The sequence below is a fragment of the Phlebotomus papatasi genome, chromosome 3, assembly GCF_024763615.1.
Source record: "Phlebotomus papatasi isolate M1 chromosome 3, Ppap_2.1, whole genome shotgun sequence".
Lineage (NCBI taxonomy): Eukaryota > Metazoa > Arthropoda > Insecta > Diptera > Psychodidae > Phlebotomus > Phlebotomus papatasi.
Genome location: NC_077224.1, coordinates 53,831,375 through 53,849,662, shown reverse-complemented (window position 1 = coordinate 53,849,662; position 18,288 = coordinate 53,831,375). Strand labels below are relative to the sequence as shown.

At 32.1% G+C, this 18,288-nt stretch overlaps 1 protein-coding gene across 3 annotated transcripts in view; it reads left to right on the top strand.

Moving 5' to 3' along the window:
* The first annotated feature begins 1,575 nt into the window (after window positions 1-1,575).
* Window positions 1,576-18,288, top strand: part of LOC129807687 (amphoterin-induced protein 2) — a 128,350-nt gene continuing 111,637 nt past the window's right edge. For all 3 annotated transcript variants that reach the window (XR_008752304.1, XM_055857131.1, XM_055857129.1), the window contains exons 1-2: window positions 1,576-2,067; window positions 12,125-12,608. The gene's annotated coding sequence lies outside the window, so the exon portion shown is untranslated. The remainder of the gene's footprint in view (window positions 2,068-12,124; window positions 12,609-18,288) is intronic.

Sequence of the window (18,288 nt, the reverse complement as noted above, 5' to 3'; positions counted from 1 at the left end):
CTCCATGGAGAGAGAAGTATATACTTTAGTAGTTTCTCGACTTTCGCGGTACAAAAAGTGAATTTCTCGGGTTTCGCAAAGTATTTTTTGGAGAATTGACAAGGGTTTCTGAATATGAATCACACTTTGCCTAAAATAATTTTGTCTTTTTATCACTCTATGAGTATTTGTGAATTATATATACAGTGGTGGCCAAAATAATAGAATCACCTCCGCAAAAACCACTATTTTACCTTTAGGATTTTTGTTTATTCCAATTCGTTTAAATAATTTTGATATAGAAATGTTCAAATAATTACCTTACTTCAAATAAGTATTGTTTTGGCCGCTAGAGGTCTCTATTTTTCACAGAATAGATCAATAGTGAAATTAGGTTTGAAAAACACGATAGGACCACTTTCATTTAAATGAAAGAATATCGTCTATAAATTGGATAAGTTTAAATAAAGCTATATTTAGAAATCATAAATGACAGTTTTAAAATTTTTTTGTCCGAACTGAATTTCACAATTGACGTATTCTGTGTAAAATAGAGACCTCTAGCGGCCAAAACAACCCTTATTTCACGATTCTAATAATTTGAAGATTTCTACTTCAGAATTATATCAACAATTTGGGAAAAAATACAAAAGTTAAAAAAATATAAGCTTTGCAAAGTGATTCTATTATTTTAGCCGCCACTGTAAATCCGATACAAACTTTAATAACGCTGTTTTTAAAAGTCCATTACTAAAAATAGGAACTTATCAAGTGTTTTCGTTCACTTACTGATGTGTCCATAACGTTATTTGCTATTTGAGTATTGTTAAGGATCAGTTAAGAACCAGTTAAGGACAATACGAAAATCTGCCATATACGTATATGAACATCATGAAGAATTCTAAGTGAATTTTGGATAAAAATTAAATAGGGGGTGTCGGGGCTACAATGAAAACACTAGTTTTAACATTTTTCTAAAAGAAGGTGGACTTTACCCAAACTAATTTAGGGTATACAAAACAATTTATTGTGGAACTAAATCAAATTATGCCTAGGTCCACCTTCATGAGAAATATGCGAAAAAGTAACGTTTCCAATGTAGCCCCACCTCCCCCTAAAGAGGAATTAATAGAAAAATCACAAGAAAAAATTAAAAATATATATAAAATAGAGATTTTTATATGTTTCTTATCTTCCAAGTATCTGATGGTTTACCCAATGAGGGCCAGTGAGAAGGAGGAGTGTCCCTGTGACCCTTCCTTCGGAGATGAGATGAAAAGTGATGAAAAATGTTCCATCAAAGCCACCAGTGTGAAAAGTGCTCGTTCCAGTGAATTGCATGGGATATAGCCCAGTGTCAACGATTGAGGAGCACATGGAAAGTATCGTGTCTTATCGGAGTGAGGGCATTTCTCCCGAATGCAGACAATGTATGGGTCAGTGTTGAATGATTCAACTCAGTCCGGACCTGGCATGGTCTTCTCCAGTCTCTGCGACTGGAAAGATATTCCCTCTCCAGTTTACTTTCCAGTCGTAACCACGACACATGCGCTGATACCCCTGCCTGTGGCTCTAATGTACCCAACTGCCCGTTCGGCACTGTTGAGACTTGTGTATGAGGTTCAGTGCGTTTTAATTAACCGACGTGTGCGGATTATTTCACACCGGTCGCCAAGAACTCGATGTAGTGGTTTTTAGCGTGTCGTCAGAGGAAATTGTGCACACCGATATTGTGCTTATTGTGGCATTTTCCAGTCAAATTTGTGGGAATTTCTTTATTGAGAAAAAAATAAAATAAAAAGAGAAATTCCTATAATAGTGAATTGTGCTCCGAGTCTCCAGCCTTAGTGGCAGGAATAGTGATCTTTGTGCAAAAATTTTCACAAGATAGGTACATTCTTGGCTCTTTTTGTGTGTGCTTAACCAAGAGGATTACAGTGCAACTCTTCGTGACCTTAACAATGGGTCCAAGACGTGATTTCACCGCTGAAACGTGAATATGCGGTACTAGAAAGAATTCTTAGAAGATCTGTGAAGTGCTTCGCTGTGGATGCCAAAAAGAAGTTGAAGACTCAAGAGAGATACTATGTGAGTGTAGTTGAATTGTGACAGCAGAAAAAAATGCTTCATTTTCTCGTTCGTCAGTAGATCCCAAAAAAAATTTACCTTCTGTTGGGTATATTTCATCGGGATATTGGCAGATGTTTATTGTTAACGCACCATTTCTTCCTCAAGTACTCCAGTGTGAGAAACTAAAGTAAAATGTACAATACCCCTATTGATTTTCCTGCGCCAAAAATTCCCTCTTTTCCTCAATTATTCATCAAAAGAAAAATAATATAAACTTGAAACCAAATTTGTAGAGAAGCGTCTTGAAGAGAAATATGCATTTGCTTCCATCGTAAATCCAGTGCTGACGTCAACCGCGTGACCAATTTGGTCAAAACTCTTAAACGTGTTTGCATGTCGAGCAAAAACGCCAAAATGACTCAGACTGGTGAACTCGCGAGATTTCACTCGAGAATATTCTCATGCCAACAAATTCAATCCCATTTCTCATCCAGTTCACCGCAAGTTGCGTGCCCTTCATGGGGCACCTCTGGGTATCCAGAGTTGTATGTGATCTTCGACCGATCGCGAGATTGAGAATTGCTCGATCACCCGAGAAGAACAATAATGGCCGAAGACCGGTTCCGCAGCTTTGGATCAAATCACAGGATCATTGGGTGTGTGAGTGCTTCGAATTGTGACACGATCGCCAAGTGATCTTTCCAGCTGCAACCGCAACAACGCCATCTCCGGCTGCTGCCACAGAGGGCACAACCGGGGCCAAAACAGTTGCGGCAAAAAGACTCGATCCAATCAGTTTTGCGCCAAATTTCTACCTCGTTTTTCTACCTTTCTCTCAATTTCACGCAATGTTGCAAAATTACATGCCGGAGACACTTAAAATTGCATAATTCAATACGTTTTTTCTACGTGAATTTGTTATTTCTCTTTTCTATTTTAACCCATTAAGGACCATCATTCAATATGTCGCATAAGGCAATATTTGTGGATTATTCTTTCATTGTTTATTTCGATAACTTATAAGACTATAAAGTGACTCTGGTAGTTTGATAGGTTATTAATTCCACTATTGTATTTTTTTAAACTCCTAACAAATAGTTCTATACTGCTTAACCCATTCAGTCAATGTACCAGAAATACTTGAGATAGAATGTTCATATTTTAGGATTAGTTTCCTACAGATTAATAGATGAATTTTTTGGAAAGAAATTTTTTTTTATCTATTATGGGGGCGCGGGGATTCGCCCTCAAACACACGTCTTAACGGTCACTGAATTTAAATTGTATGCATTAATTCATTACATACACTATTGCTTTTGATAGAGTAACTATCCAAGAAAACAAATTGGCAACTAGAATTCAAATCAGGAAAGAGGAAAGGGGACAATTTTAACAAATTCGACGGAACGTCAAATTTTCCGTCCGCCATTTTGAGCAAAAATTTTGCATGACCTTCCGCGAAGCAAGAAAACAATAACAAAATGTATTTTCATCTCTGTCAGGCTATTTTTCCCAAGTAGTTGAACAACTAAAGTTACTAAAAATCCATTCCTGACAGCAATTCGAGTATCAGTTGCCCAGGAATAAATCATTTAAAATCACTCAATTTGTGTATGATGTATAATACCATGGTAAGGAATAGGTTAAACTAACCATATTTTCAAAGTTTTGGGATAACAATGAGCAGTTTTGTGTACTACATCTACACAATTATTAGCTCAACGCATTTTCTAGAATTTCCTTAGTCAGACACTAAGCAACTACAGCGTCATGCTCGATTTTTAACCCTTTATTATTTGGGTACCCATATCTTTATCATTCATGAAGTACAAGTCACCTAAATCTATTTTATACCTATTTTATTTCTGTTCTAAACCCCTCTATAATATTTATAATATACTCTGAATTAAAGATGTAGCAATTAAATTAAAATTAAAATTAAAATTGGAACACTAACTTGAATTGTATATATACCTGTACTTTTAATGGAATAAAAAGCACCCATCTGTTTAAAGAAATAGCCTAAGTATTTATATTATAATAGGGTAAATGTCATAATTCAAAACCATTTCCAGATGCTTTAACTTTGACAGGAAATTCAACACATTAACTTCAATTTTTTCTAAAGAGAATTATATAAATTTGCTCCTTGACTCTTCTAGAATGTTACTGTTTTTTTTTTAAATAAAAGAAAAACACACAAGTGCAAAATGCTTCTATTGGAAACAAATTAATCCAAATGGAGACAAGGAAAATTTTCTAATTGGAGACGAACAGTGTAAGTGAAACTGCGGCGAAAGGCTTCCAAAACCTTGTTGAGTTGCTCCTGAGTACAGGAGAAATTAAAAAATTAAAAAATTAACTAAATAATGAAACTATGGTATAGAAAATATACAAACATAATAATTTAGTAATGTATATATCATGGAAACAATGACGTTTCCATTTGGAGTAGCGAAAAATTTCCATTTGAAGCAGGTTTTGAATTAGCTTAATTTACCCTATGGCCTTTAAGTAGAAGAATTTAGAAAAGTTTTCATCCAGAAGGTTAAAATCAAAGCTAAGACGGCGATGGCTGTATAGAAAGTAAGGTCGACAAATTGATATGAAAGGGAAAGTGAAGCAGCCTTGAATGAGGAAAGTTTTGAAATTCGGCTTGTTCTCCTATTTTAAAATGAAATTGGACCTTATTGTGATATAATTCAGCTCAATAAACTAGGGGAAAGCGTGCTACCTTCATGCGATTTAAGCTTCGAACAATTCATTTTTTTCTCTCTGTTATAAATTAATTTGGCCTATTATAATATTATATTGTGATAGCTAGTCCAATGCATCAAATTTTCAGAAAAGAGCTATGGGTGAAATTCACAAGGAACATATGGAAAAAATTGAATTTTCGGAATCTTTAGTCGTCCGAAGGTAGCGTGCTTTCTCCTAATGGTGAAGCTCAATTACATCATGATAAGGCTCAATTCTCCTTAAGAATAGGAGAAAAAGCCTAATTTCAAAAGCGGCGCAATTCAAAGATTCCCTACTTCCCCCTAAATAGTACCTCAATTGATCAATAAAGTAATCTGTATTAACATTAAACATTTTAGAAAACAAATGAAAGCTAAACATAGAACTTTACTGTTAGACTATTTCAAGTCTAAGGTCATTAATGAGCAAAAATACTTGAAAAAAATTTAAAAAATATATAAAAAATATTTGTTGGAAAAATAAATTTAAAAGTTTAAATGTTTTAATCTATTGAAGTTGCACTGAATATCTAAACTTTTAAAATAATTTAGGAACATCGGCGATAGTAACATAATGCGATTAATGACACTCAATTATAGACTGCTTACAATTAGGACCTAATTGAAAATACTTCTTGAAATTTAAGAAAAATATTTCTTTTTCAAGGTACCGTAAGTGCGGGTGATTTTGACAACCCCTGTTCGTAAGCTTTTCTTTATTTCTAGAATATAAGGATTGTCTATACCGATTCGATCTACCATGTCAAATGCGGGTGGCAAAGTCACCTGCACCTCCAGATATTTTTTTTTAAATATTCGAGCAATTTATTAAGGACTCAATGCAAAATGTTTTTCATTACTTTTACGTACATCCTTCACAAAATATAAATATTTGCTTCATTTACAATTGGAGTTTTAAAATTTCGAAAATCGGTTTCGAAAACCAACGATTGGTGTTTCTTTTTAAATTGAATTATTTGTATCATAGTATGGCATTTTGTATGAAACTAATTTTATAGATCCTATGTCATCTCAAAGTAATATAATCAAAATAGTGATTAAACTAAATTTCCATCAGTTTCCACTAAGCCGCCTCTCGGTTTAAGTTGTAAGTCTCTCAAGACCATTATTTTTCAATTTGAGCAATTACTTAAGCCTAGGAATGCCTGTATTTTTTCTGAATATCTTAGTACTCGAAAAGAGTTTATTTACTTAAATTCTTATATCTGAATAACGTTTCCAAGAATTTATTCTCATCCTCAGATACGTTTTTCATGTAGTACAGTTTCGTATCTAATACCGTCTCATTCAGTATAAATTGTAATGTTGTGCATAGCATGCAATGCATACAAAAATTTTTGTTAACATTTTTTGAGACAACATATGAGAGTAAGTGAATTGAATAGAACTATATAGAATTTCAGTAAACAAAAGAAAAGTTATAGCGTTTTTTGTAAGTTTAAAATATTTTAACTCTAAATCTACCTTCAGTTTTTGTATATAATATGTTCTAGAGAACTTGGTAATATTGACCGATCGCGCGGCATGTAGGACACACAATTATTCTAAAAAATTATAATTATACACTAATAAACATACTACATATATTTCAAGAAAGCCATAGATTGTGATAGCAGTTCTAAAAGGCTAAAATATGGGTTAATTTTATAAAATTTTTGAACCAGTCAATTTGATTTTATTTAATTTGAAAGCCAATTCTATGATCTTCCAGATTTTCGAGGCTATAATATTATATTTGCGAAGTTTGATTTTTTGAGGTACTTAGCAATATTGTAGTTGACTATTTTGAATTTATTGCATTACTGTAGTTGCACAGCAACTTTAAAACTATCCTAATAATTTTATTTTTAATTTTTGAAAATGTTTTGGTTGTAATTTTTGTTTTTTTGGTATTTAAGTGTATGTCAAAATTAGTTCCCCCAAATTAATTCGAGTTTACTCCAATTTCTAGAATCTTTTAAATACTTAAAAAAAATGTATTGTCTTGCTAAATACACGTCACTAATAACACTATAAAATTTTGGGAATTAGATACGTTTTTAGACAGAAACTCCAATATTGTTAATTGTTATTTTGTTACTAAACTGCATAGTAATTTTAACATGAAACGGGATTTTGCATAATATCATAGTACCTTTTACAAAAACATTGTAACTTATTACAAACTCCAGTAGTATAATTGTTCTGTTTTGAATTCGTTTACACAATTAAAGCCACACTATACAATGCTACTCTTGTAATGTAAGTAGGTTTTGCAATTGTATTTATTTAGTTTTTGTATATAACGAAACTTTAATTTAATATATATTTAAAATAATACGCTATTTTTGAAATTTTTTTAAACTTTTATTACGAAATGGATTTAATAAAAATGACAAAAACTAAAGTAAATAAAACTCAAAAACATGTTCAAAAATAGTGTAAAATATGTGCTAAAAGTGTGTTAAATTCAAGCCATTAATCGGAAAAGTTTTTTAGAAAAATGTTTACATAGATTTTTAACTTAATTTTTGGTACTTTTCTGTGGTACAAGTTCAGGATGTGACGTGATTCGCTCTTTTTTCGCCTTAAACACATTTATTTCCCATTTTAATTTATCTTCTTTTGAGAAAAACTCACAAAAGTAACAAATTTATTTAAAAATCGTTAGATTTTTTTATTTATAAATTTTAAGTAATAACTAATTTATTGAAAAATTGTCATAAAAAATATATTACTTTTTATGAACGAAATATTCATCTCAATTTATCAATAAAGTGAGAACAAAATTATTGAACCCGTTTTCAGAATATTCGAAAAAAATGGAGAAAAAGTAAATATGGAGCATAAAAATTAATTATTGATGCTTTTTCAACGAATGCAATTATAATATAATATTATCTTTAATTTATAATAATAAAATGAAGAGGAACGAAAAATCATAGCTGATAAAGAGCAAACAATTTTTTCTTTAGCATGCAACGGTCTAAGGACTATACTGTAATCATTTATATCAAGTTTTCAGTTTTAAATTTGAGAGCTACATAAAAAATAAAATATTTTTGGATATCGTATGCTTTTTTCTTTAATAATTCTAGTACTTAAAGATGATCTTCAGACTATCTTTATGTGCCTTAATGGTCACTGGATCATCATTAAGTCTTAGAATTAAAGCAGAGCTTGCGAAAAGCAGGGGTGCAAAATCTCCTGCATCTACGGTATGTCTTTATCATCAAAATATTTCTGAATTTGTAACTATAATACTTGTCACGTCTATCACATTTTTTAAATATTAAATTCCTATGATTTCACCTCAGCAACAACTAACTAAATGTTGTTCTAATGTTCATGATAAGTATTTTAATTCAATTTATTTTAATTACGTTCCATTGTTATTAATGTGATTGCTCCAATTCAATGGATGAGAAAGATTTAAATCCAAACGGAATTATAAGATTCAACAAACCTAAATTTGTGCAACTCTACAGATTATCATATTGTGTATCAATACACCAGAGAGTTCTCTAGGAATAATATAAGACTATAACTAAACAAATACCTAAGTTTGTTTTATATAAACTGAAATTTTAATTAAAATATGTACAAGGCAAACGAATCATGTTTCAAAATTTTAATCGATACGAGATCCTGAGGAAAAATTCGAAGTAAATAAAAAATGCAGCATTGAAAATTGGCATCTGACGAGGTTTTTTAATAATTGAAAATGAAGAGAAACCTGCAGTTAAGGGAAATCTACACTACACTTTGAAATAAGCTTGTACAAAATCTAAATATGATTAGTAAAATAATAAATTAGTAAAATTTCTTATTTATTCCTATAACTTATTATTCAATAAAATATATCACCAAATTAAATTTAAATTATATACATTGAAATTATTTCGAGCATTGAACGAGATAAGAAAATCAATACAGTCTATAAATACTTACTAAATATTTGTCATGACTTCGCTGAGAAAGCAGCGTAAAATTTAATTTATTTGAATACCACAAAATATCACAAAACGTTAAATGAGCTTTCGTAATATTTTTAAAAGCTTAAAAAAAACATAATGAAGAATTTTACACATTTGAAATATAAACATTGCTTTGCATAATATATCAGTCACCTTGTGATTGAGGAAATATAAATTATCTACATTGTGTAAAATAGGTGAGATTGTTCAGAATATCACCTAATATCGTACAGGAACTTTTTGCTCTTCCAGAAATCTTCAAAGGCTTTTTTATAGCATTCTGTTCGTAGAATCAACCAATTTGTGTGTCTTTGGATAATACACAACGGATGATTTGAAGAAAAAAAAAATATTTTGTGGAATTTTGGAATCAGTGTACGATATTAGAAACATAACTTCACTTGTGAAAGGCTGAATAAATGTCTATTTTTTGATAAAAAGCGGTATCCACTTAGAAAATTTCATTCTAGATCCACAGAACTAATCATTGTGAATACAAATAGAGACGATTTTAATTGAATTATTTGACAGTATTTTTTTAAATATTGAAAGAAAATTATTTATGCTAATCATTTAATACTCGAAAACATCTCCAATTTTTTTTAAACTATTTCCTTGCAGTATTCTAAATTACACTCAAACTAGACGATATTTTAGGTTTTCGAAATATTGCTCCGCACCTCAACATTTCATTTTTGAAAATGCATTGAGAAGAACTGTGTCAAATTTCGGACATTTTGTATAATAGCCGCAAATTCGTGTTAATTTAGTTGCAGAAGTATTGTGAACAATCTTAAAAAGTAGTTTAACATATTTCTATTCTCTAAAGTAGTCCTTTTTCATTTAAAATTGAGTAAAAGTAGATGAGATTGATAAGAATCTCTCCTGGTATAGACATTGTACTGTGTCTTATATCGGACACCTAGTTCCTCTAAGAAATTTGCCCATCCGGAAATTTTAAAAGATTTCTGTACAGCATTCCGTTCGTTTTGTTTTTTTTTTTTTTAATATTGCACAACCTCTAAAAATTGAACAAAAAACAAAAATTTATGGAACTTTGCAAAGGCCAAACAACTCGCGAGTATAGAACATCTATCTGGAACTTTTTCGTTGATATTGCGACTATTTGCTGAATATTGATTTTACGACATGGAATTGTGGTCTGCTGTTTGCCCCTTGAAAATTTGAGAAGCAAACTAGAACACAATCCTCCCGTTCAGTAGTAATCTTCCCGATTTGAGAGTTCCGTCCGGTTGAGATTTTTCTGTACCGATCGAAGGTATATCAGAGAAAACTTACCAAAAAAAAAACCGTTGAAAGTTCGAACGTTTAAATCAGCAAGTTACACAAAAGTGAATCGACTTCTTGCCGTACTTTGTATCTTCTGAAAAGAGTCGTTGACTTTTCAAACCAAATGCATTTTTTAGCTGTAATTCATGAAAAGGACACTTAATTTAAAGAAATTGCAATTCAAAGGTTCTGTTATACGGGCTTCAGACCTAAAGGCGTCTACACGTTGGGAGCAATTTTCGTCAAAAATTACGTTTTTGACAGAAATTTGACGTTTGCCCCTACAACGCTGCAGGGAATTTCCTTCAAAAAAGCAATTTTTGATAAAAATTGCTCCCAATGTGTAGAGGCCATAAGACTTAGGCATATGGCATAACTGGTCTAATTTCTTATTAATTACGATTATTTGGAAAAATTTAACATAGGATTGCATTATTAAAGATAAGTGACCTATTACGTTCTCAAAAAGCAGTGAAATTACTCGCTATTCAGGATTTTGAGACTTTCGGGAACTGAGCTAAACCACTAGTCTGAAGACCGCTTTACCCTGATATTCCGCAAAACTACACAAGAATTCGTTTTTTTTAGCAACCGTTTACACACTGCTGTTAACATTGTTGACCATTGAAGTATCAAGAATACCGAAATTCTAAATAGCAGTACAATGACGGCTAAAGCGGCGAGTACGAGGACTTTCACTTTAAGCTTTTGATAGATTTTCGAATAGGTTTAACTTGGCTTTAAAATGGTTTTGTCTCTTCGAAAGGTTATTACTAAACGGAGCCAACGAGGTAATTTGAAATCGAATCTGAATTGGAATTTTGTGATTTTATATCACTCCTTTAGATGTATAAAAAAATAAGAAAAAGTAACCTTGAGCTTGAGTGTAATGGTCTAGATAGGCTAACGATTTAAGCCGAAAAGACATCTTAGCAGAAAACTAATAGAAATGCACTTTAATCATTATTTTGATTATAATCACGTTAAGCTGTCTTTCGGCTTAAGCCATGCGTGTGCTCAGCACCTAAGACCTATACAGTAGACTCTCTCTCAATAGGGCATATGGGGCAAAATGTCATCCAAATTATCGAGAGATTTGGGCATCAAAATCATTGTAAATTTCACAAAAAGCGTTCAAATATAAAGAATCAATATAAAAGGACCTACAGCGAATTTGAACAAATTTGCTTTAAAATGAGACGTGAGAATTGTCAACAAAATTTTGCGCCAGATTGAAAAAGAGCCTATTGAGCAAGATTCTACTGTACATATTCGTTGTCTTCTTTTTCAATTTAGTTTTTCAATTTCAAATTAGGTCTGATTCCAAATTACAATCGTCCAATATTGCGAATTATCCGAAATTTAGCAGAGAACCCCCATTTAATTCGTTGAAAGTTTTCATAAATTGAATTTTACATATTTACTGCTTGGTTGGATCTTCAATACGCCTTACTTTAACCCTTAAACTTCTGTAAAATGTAACCGTACGCTATGTTCGTCACAATTTATGCTAATAATGCTAACACCTGGGAAAACTGATTCAAATAGTTTTTGACCTTAAATTTTATTGGGGATGATCCAGTCGAGAAGGCTAAATGTATTCTTTCTCTGTAGTTCTGTAGGTGTTCTCGTTATTATTGTTGTGACTGTACCACCACAGATTGAAATGTAACACAAATTTGTGTGAGCGTATTTTGGTTCAAAATTGCCCCTGGTGAAAATTAAAATTCCTTTCGACATCTTGTGGGGAAATTAAATTTGTTCCCTTATCGTCACATACTTTTAATGCATATTCTTCTCTCATTTAAATATTTGATTTTTTTCTTATTTCACTGTGGAAAGAACTTAAGAGCCCTGTTGTGATTGACATGAATGTCCTGCTTTTGACTTCCTCTACATTTTTTTTTTGTATTTCGTTCTCTGCCAAATGTCTTAGGGAATTGTCTGAGGGGTGATACCTCTGAGAGTGTAGATGTTCTAGATCTAGATCTAATTTTCTGTCATATCCATGCTTGTGGTCTTAAGTCTTTAGGCATTGTTTTAATGATTTTACAAACTTTATGCTTACAGTGTACTTGGCGGTAAAACGAAGGAACTCATGCATGGTGGAATTATGTAAATTCTGAAGGGACGTTTGAAGTCTGGAAAAAAAGGAAACTAAAGGACCGCATCAGGTTCTCAAGTGTTCATGTGTGTGTATGTTGTTTTTCATGCCAGTAAAGTCAAATATATGCAAGAAAGAGTGTTCTTGTTCAAGTGACCAAGGTTTTAAGAAGAGTGAAGTTAAATAAAAATCTCTATATTTGGCTAAAGCTAAAGTGGAAGAAAGTGAAGTTCAGACAAGTGAGAAAAAAAAGAGTTTTGAAAAATAAATAATAAGATCGAAAAGTAGAAAAGAGTGAAGAAGCAGGAAGTGATTTTTTTTTGGTGAAAGATACACTCCCAAGTGAAACATTTTGGAGCTCTCCCCATCACCATTGGATATTATTCTGGAGGCAAGAAAAAAAAGTGTACGAGCAGAATATTGGATATCATTTTCTTCTCTACAAGACAGGTAATTTCCTCATCAATTTTCATGCAATTTATCGATATATCCCCATTCCACCCTTTCGCAATATCCCTTTTAAGGGATTGCGATAACCTCTCAGAGATAATTGAAGCTCTGTGATTTGATTCCCAAGCGATTGTGCCACAATCTCATTCGATTTGGTGTGACATTGTTATTTTGATCGTTTTGTGGGTAATATTGAATTTCTCACATGTACTATCGGTTTCAGGGCCCCCCCCCTCAAACACAACACTGTCTGCTCCTTTTTTCCCCCTTTGCACCACATATACCACATCTTTCCTGGGTGTTTACCACTAGGAAAGGATGGGCCAGTAGTAGAGGCTTTTTTACCACCACTTCTGGTTGGGAGCGCGATGGACACGTTCTGTGGTGGCGCAATCAATTCAATTTGTCTTCATCAAAAAGCTATCGAGACCATCACACACCGTCCGTCACTTTAAGCTCTGCTCGTCCACCCTTTTTTCGATCCTCTCACCCACCCCGTACATCCACTCTAGACACACCGACGGTTCATCGAGTACTCTACAAAAAAAAATCACTTCTCAATTCGGTAAAAGTCCTGTGCAAAAGTCCATGGGAATGCGAATTTTTCAACAATTTATTTCACCATCAAACCACTTTTCTCCATCTAACGAACTGGACACCCTAATTCGATTTTGGTTCTTCTCGCCACCAATAATGGGGCATATAAATCGACTTTTTGCCGTACTTTGTATCTTCTGAAAAGAGTCGTTGACTTTTCAAACCCAAATGGAGTTTTTTTAGCTGTAATTCTTTCACAATCACATTTACTGTGATGTGACGCTGCTATTCAGCCAACCATCTATGATTGAGCTCATTTTTACTGGGTAGGGAAACTTCGGGTGCAATCACTGGGAAAAAGAGAGGCTGCGATTAACTTCTCTTCATCATAACTTTAACACTTTTTGGGTGTAAAAATATATCAAATTTTTTTAATGTTAATTTAACACCTTTTAAGCGTAAAATCATCATGAAAGTACAGTAACTTTAACCCATAATACACCAAAAAAGGGTAATATTTACACCGTTTTCGGATCAATACTCCAGGGTAAAATTAACATTTCTGGAATGTTATTTTAACTTTTAAGGATTTCTTCTCTCAGTCAGTGATGTGACAAACCGAAAATTTCAAAATTTGAAATCTTTCAAGACAAAAGGTATCGAATTGTTAAATAAAAAAGAAATAATTTAATGTTCTAACGGTTTCGTTCTCAGTTCGCCTTTTCTGTTTAATATATAAAGAGCTAGATACAGGGATCCTGGGAATATGCACTTCAGTATTATCCACCTAATGGGATAATCCACACCGAATTATACATATTTGGCTACTATTGGGAACTTATTTTTGAAATTTGAAAATAATTTCTTATAATTTTCAAAGTTTCTTAAATTAACAAAAAAAATGGTGCCAAAAATGTTGTGCTGTAAATTAAAGGTTTATTGAGTGCATAAAGCAATTTCTCGCAATTTTCTTCAGTTCTAACAATAATGGTGAGTTACAGTTACTGATCATCCTGTAATAGAAACTAATCGGCGATGTCATTGATTGGCCGATCAGTCGATATACCACTCCTGGTTTACTCGCTAACTAAGGGAAGAGCACCAGCGATCGGCAGTGTTCCTCGGATCGTCAGGTTAATACCACATTGTTTCTCCAAATTAAATTATTTTTTAAAAATGATTAGCTACTTTTTACCATTTAACTCTCGCAAAAATACAGTGCATTAACTCAGATTTAATTTATAAAACCAATTTTCCCTGAGACACCTGATTAAATTCCTGACGATCCGAGGTACAGAGTGCAAGTTTGCAATTACACATATTTTTTATTAATTTATTGTAAAAATTAAAAATTCAAAAGCACAGATACAGTTGAATGGATCACTAATGTATCAATTAGCATACATAAAAATACCAAATAATGTTTTGAGGATTATATTTTCAACTAAATATGGAGCATGTCTCTTAACATTCCGATCCGGGGTACTCTTCCCTTATACGTATTCCCGCCCGATACTAAAAGAGATTTTTCTTCTTCAAGGCTCTTCTGGTTCATTTGAAACTTTGTAATTTAGCTTCACAATTGGTTTGTAATGCTAAATTATTTCATGGTAAAGTCCAATTTCATTTTAAATAGGAGAAAATATGTCGATTTCAAAGGTACCCAATTTCAAAAGTGTTCCACTTCCCTCTACACCCTTTTAAAATTCTTGTTTCAAAGAAATTTTGGATTATTTGAACTGTTAGATGAATCGTTTCGGGTTGACTTTAAAAAAGACCGGTAAATTTGTGGCGTTTTATTGTTAGAGTAAGATAAGGTAATTCAGAATCACGTCTATTTTGGAATTTTGATTTTTCACTCTTTCAGATAGTCAAAGAGATAAAGAAAACCACGAAATATAAGACTTTTCATTCGAGAGTACTTGTTCGTTGTTTTTTTTCCATTTACCATCTAAAACTCAGCTAACTGTTAGGAAATATCATAGTTCCAAATTAGAGATTATTCCAAGTTACGCCACCTTACCCTACTTCGAAAACTACACGCACAAATATGTCCTGGTTTTAGTGTGCTTTCGAATTGACCGCTAAAAAATGGCGCTATTTGTTTAGAATATATTTTTTTTTCGTAAATTTGATAATAGGTTTCTGGAATATCTTGAATATATTATTTAATCATTTTTTTATTAACTTTAAAACGGTTGCCCATACTCAAAACTTATTTATTATCTGCAAGTTTAAAAAGATGGCAAAATTTCTTAGCTTTGCGGAGTGCTTAAACCGCTCAAACTCACGAGAAAGATCTATCCGTGGATTATCTTTTCACGTGCTTTTCATGTGCGTTTTACTACCGATTAAATTGATTAACAAATTAAAAAAAAAACATTCCGCAATATGAAATTTCTTAAATAAAAGTAGTTCTACAATATTTTGGCATGAGTAACAATCATACGAACAAATAAAAAGCGTAAAACCGAGAAAGGTAAAACATTTACGTGTATATTACCGATTCACTACTGATCAAGTCCGATGCAGTCGGGTTGGATTTTTAAGATCTTTCAAAAAATGGTTCGAAAAATCAATACCGAAATGTTTTTCGAACATAGGTGTACAAGGACAAAGTATTCGCCTTAACTACCCCCAAAAACATTTTCGAAAATGAAATAAATTGTAGGAGCTGTTTCCGAAATAAACCAAAAACATAGTTTTGGAAGGAAACGTGGTTGTAAGGGAAAAAGGAAAAAGACTGTCCTAAATAATATTAACCCATGTCGTCAATAATGTCGTCAAAGACCGGAAGTCGATATCCCTCACCATTTGGCCTCTAGCCATATCACAAATTGAAAAAAAAGTAGATTATATAACTGCTTTATCTTTCAGTTCGAGTAGTAAAATCTGAAAAGAACTCTGTAGAATATTGTCTATATACGTATGGGAACACCACCCTTTGTCAGTGTTTCGGTAATAAGGGTCAGTTTTTAAATATTCATTAGTATACAAACTTAATTTCCATTTAAAGAATCACAGATCCTGCAAGCCGATACAATGTTACCGTTGTTTTTTAAATGCAATATAAAGCCAATGGTAGTCCATTCGAACTTTTTTTTATACTGCACTAGAAGAATTTTTATTTCTAGATGTGCTTTTTTGTTGAAATGGTTTGCAAATAGAAAATGAACATATATGATTCTTATCTATAATAACTATTTATGTAATTGGATTTTTTCTGCTAGAGTTGAGTCTCTACTTTGAGAGAATATTACCGAATTTACAAAGGATAGTTTACTATTTCGCATATTGAAGTTCAGTGACAGAAACTACTATGAGCAACTAATAATATTAATTGGATCATAATTCGCAAGCATAAAAATACCAAAAATACCTAAAACAATTTTTAATTGAGTTTAGAGTAACAGATCATGGTTCCTAATTTATGAACTACTGCAGAAGATAGTACAGTAAACATGTAAAAAAATCAACTTTTAAATGGAAAATGATGATTTTTCATTGCATAAAAGTAATAAAATAAAGTGGAAAATTGCAAATTAAGAAGTTATGAACAACTTTGATGACACAAATACAATTCAAATTAATTTGGATCATTTTACTAACTTCAAATAATGTTTTTGCCCTAAGAATGAACAGAAAGTGATTAGTGTGCCAAATGGATAATAAGTTTATATTTTCGTGTAATTAAAAAAAAAGATCTTTTCGTGGATCAAAGTTGTATGAACATACCTAAATTAAATTAATTTCTTTTAAATAAATTTAACATGAGAAATAACGCAATATTGTATTAAAATTAGTAAATTTTCCCACTTGGCATTTAATTTCATTTTCAGAAAGAATTTTGAATCGATGAAAGTATCACACGTAACATACAATTTTCTGGAATTTATTTCACAGCCGCAGAAAGAAAAACAACGCAACACTCATCCAATTAAATACCTTATTATTACCACAACTCAAACTTTTCCAATTATGGTTTTACTATCGACAACTGCAATTGTTTAGAAATAGGTCAAAACGTTTAATGTAATTTATTAAAATCTATAATAAAGGACGAACACATGAAAACATTCAGATTCTGAAACTTAAAAGATCTTAGAAGTAGTAGTTAATTTAACTATAGCAGATAAGAAAATCTTGATTAGAGGAGACTGGGGCAAAACTTGTCAGCAATTGAAATTTTTCATTACATATAATTCACAAAAAAAAAATGTATGTACCTAGGGTAAGTGTACCAAATTCCGGCCAGCTTGCAATTTCGGCCATATTTTTTGTTCCCAGTTCCTCAAATTTCCATGAATTTTTAGTTTTTGCATACTAAAAAAGGTTATACAATGCAAAAAAAAATAACAAATAATATCGCTTCGACGAGCAAGATGATCTGAAAAAGACATTGGAAGAATTCAGAAAGGGCAAGAAACTACGAGACTGAAGGTGGCCGGAATAGGCCACCAATGCTTTGTCTACATTTTAATTCATTTTAAAATGTATATTTGGAATAATTTTAGAGAAAATAAAGACGATAAACTGTCTACAAGGTTCCAAGCAACACTCCTTAAGAAGGAGTGATAAAAAAAATTCAATTTGTATTAAAAATAATTACATTTCAAACTTGAGACTTTGGCGCTTGCATGCAACTATGCCGAAATTTGGCACACTTTTTTATAAATATATATAATATATATATATATATATATTAGATGAGATCATATATTCTGTCAGTAGAAGAGGTAAAAAGTTTGGAGTGGTATATCTCAGCTCCTGATGAACATAATTGGATGAGTGAACTATTGTTGGAAAGCTTGGTTCATTAGCTTTCAGAATCTGGTATATGTAATTGGCTATGGGTAAATCATGGTCATCCAGAACCATTTATGTCGAAGAAGACACTTTTTGCAGCGTCTTTTTTGGCCATCTACTGCTGGGACCAGGAGTGACCCACAATTCTCGCACTTGGACTGTTCGTTAGAGGAACTCAAATGGTACAATTTGTGGAAAAAACTTTTTTTTTGGACGTCTTACTTTTTTTTATTCATCGACTTTTGCAAGAATTTTAACATTTTATACGCATAGAAAAAAATGACAGAAATCCTTCTATCTCATTTTCTGGACAAACTAATGAAGATATCGACTTGGA